Below are 3,492 nucleotides of genomic sequence, written 5' to 3'. Positions count from 1 at the left end.
CCCTATTATGGGTCTACATGTTGTTTGGGCTTAGTTCCTTAGTCAAGGAAAAATTGTTAGTGGCAGTCTCACCCAAGAGGGGGTGAATTGGGTGAGTTATAAAAATTTGCGAAATTAAAACTAAGAACTATCAGAAATAGAGAGTGTGAATTTAGAATGATTTCACCGTAGAGAGGAAGACACAAGATTTATATTGGTTCGGTCTCAACCACTTGACCTACGTCCAATCCTCAAAACACCTCTGAGTATTTCACTATGTTCCAAGATTGATCGGGCTCTTGGCACCTCAGTACAGTAATTGAAACTCTCAGTCACTCCCCTTTACTTCTCGTAAGGTTACAGACCCACTCAAGAGTCCATACCCTTAAGTATCACACAAACATGATTAATGACTAGTAAGTAAACTCTCTTACAGAGTGAATAAATGATAATCACTGACGCTAGGTGTTATGGAAGAACAGAGTATTGAATGCAACAGTAAATATCAACAGAGGGTAGCTTGTGTATTCAATCTGTTCATTTAATGCTTCTTCGCGCCTTTTATAGTTGAGGCTGTTTAGTAACCGTTAGACAGAAGATCTTCTAGCCGTTGAGAGTCTGGTTGCGTGTTTTTCTAGTTGCAACGATTTTCACCATTAATGCTTTTAACAAGGCAGGTTATAGGCTACTTGGACAACTGTTGGAGAGTCATTGGGATTTTCTTCGTAATCTGCAAAAATACATGAATTCAATAAGTATTTCTCTGTATTAGATGCGTTGGGTAATAACTGAACGTGCTTGATCGAAGTGATGTTCAATTATAACTTGATTGATCAAGTTATCAATTATTCTGGGTGAAAGCTTTTGAAATAGATAAGTAAGATTATTGATCAAGTGATGGATCAATGGTTTACCGATCAGGTGATCGATAAAAGGAAATAGTGACATCATACTATGATGCATAGAAAAGGAAGATCAAGGTCACATTTGATTTTGAAACTCTTTAAAAAAAGTGAATTAAGATATTTATGAAGGCCGAGAAAAGCTCGAATGAAATAGATGATAAATTTTGAGAAACATCGAGACTAGTTAAAGTTTAAACTGAAATCGCATCATGATCGAACAAGTGATCGAACACTTGTTGATCGATCAGGTTATCGATAAACAGAGTGTTATAGAAATGACTTTTGAATCACTAATTTCCAAACACTTTATCGATAAATAGATGATAGATAACCTTATCGATAAACAATAAGTAAAAGTATATTTAGTGAAAACACAGGCTATGTAAGTTGATCGAATACGTGATCGATAAAAGGTTGATCGATAATTTTATCGATAAAGAGATTTATCCTTGTAAAACCAAAGAGTTGATTTATCGATCATGTTATGTGAAAATAAGGTAAACATGAAGTATGTTTATCCATAATATTATCGATAATCTGATTATCAATCTGATGATCGAAGAGCCACGATCTAACAAAGATATGCTAATTATCCATCATGTGATCGATAATTTTCTGATCGATCAGGTGATCGATAAGCCACTGAAATAAATACCTGCACGAAAAGTTATGAGGCAACGTTCGATCATATTATTGATAAATGGCTGATCGCTTATGTGATCGATAAAAAGGAAAACATAGAATGAGTAAAGCGCATTACCATTTATCTGCCTTCTCATCGATAATCAGTTTATCGATCATGTGATCGATAAATACCTATCAAATTTGTATCCCGATATTCAATCATCCTGATTATTGATCAAGTGATCGATAATTTATTCCAGATTTTCATATACGACTAAGTTAAGAATGATCGATCAAATGATCGATCAACACATTATCTAACACGTTATCGATCAAAGTTTCTGCTGAATTTACTTAATTAAAGATATTATCTATCAACTTATCAATAAAACCTCAATCGATCAGATGATAGATCAACATACTGAAACACAAATTACTCACTTTGTTATCATCAAAACCTTAATCCTAACATTCTCCCCCTTTTTGATGATGACAAAACATAGGTAAGAAATATTAATCAAGTAACATTAGAAACAGTAAAATTAAAACAGTAGACAGATCAAAGTGAGAAATATACTTTACTGAAGGCATAAATTGTCAAAATACATCAGTAAAACTCAGAACACATAACAATAAGGAGCTAAACATCAGAAAAAATAAAAACACATAAGAGAAAAAGAGACTCTAAGCATCAAATTCCTTCTCCCCCTTTTCGTCAGCATCAGGTGAGGAAGGGGAAGGAGTAGAAACAGTAGGAATAGAGAGGGGAATAGGAAGAGGGGGAAGGTGAGAAAGTAGAGAGAATGGTAGAATATGAAGAGAAGGAACCGGCTGGGGAACTATGATCAAGGCCAAAGTAGGAGAGGGAGTGGGAGAGGTAGGTGGTAGTGGTGGTGAAGTGGAAATAGGGGATGTGGGTATAGGGGAGGTAGAAGGTCCAGGCTCATGATGAGGAGGAGATGGGAGATGATGGAGTAAGTCCTCAAAGCTAAAAGTAGTATTGGGGGCAGAGAAGTTGTTGAAGAGAGAGGCTACCATCCCTTTGAGCTCTCGAATCTCTCTGTCAACATAATCAAATCTCTAAGAAACCTACTTTTCCAAAACCATCATTGCTTGTCAGTGAAGGTCTAGGATTTTGGAAATGTCCTCAAATTTTCTATTTGAGACTTCCCCATATTCTCGAGCAGTGACATAAACTCTCTTCTCAAACTCTTGAAGTTTGACCTAAAACATCTCCCTGAGAGATCTCTCCATGAATGAGGGTCCAGGGGTATGAGAAGGAGCTACAGTGGATTCGGCCTCATCTTGAGTCCTAGAGGTACTGACAGTTGGTTGCTTCCCTTTGTCCTTCTGAGGTACCTTTTGTGAGGGTCTAAAAGGTAGAGGGACCTCATCTTGTGCAGCTGTGTAATCCCAAAGGCAGGAACCTTTGTCTTGGACTCTACAGGCTCAAAAAGGGCAATGTTATTTGCCTGTAGAATGTATGTGGCCAACTGAGGGTAGGGGATCGGTGTAGACTTGGATTTGTTAGGAACAAAATCCTTCATCTCATTATAGATCAAAGCCCCTATATTAATCCTTTCTCCACTGATTATCTGAGCCAGCAGCAAATAATCATCTTGAGTTAAGTGTGAAAAGCTCCCAGATTTGTTGATCATACTTCTTGAATAGATATAGTGGATTATTCTATAATAATCACACATCTATTTAGGTGGAAAATTTAGCTCACCGGGGTACTCATCACTTTGCATCAAAATCTTCTAAGCCTTAATTTCATTCATATCTCCCCCTCTCACCGAATCTTGAGTTCCCAACAACTCATTAATCTTAGTACCAGTAAGGTCGAAGGTTCTACCTCTAAGTTTGACCCTTAAATAGTCATTTACCAAATTGTCCTGCTCATGATATTCTTCTATTGATTCCATATTATAGTAGAACCTTTTAATCACTTCAGGACAAAATTCTCCACCAATTATCAGCCAAT

This window comes from Neltuma alba, unplaced genomic scaffold (assembly GCF_004799145.2).
Source record: "Neltuma alba isolate B1F8T4 unplaced genomic scaffold, ASM479914v2 tig00010205_pilon, whole genome shotgun sequence".
Classification (NCBI taxonomy): Eukaryota; Viridiplantae; Streptophyta; class Magnoliopsida; order Fabales; family Fabaceae; genus Neltuma; species Neltuma alba.
Note: the sequence above shows the minus strand (reverse complement) of the source record.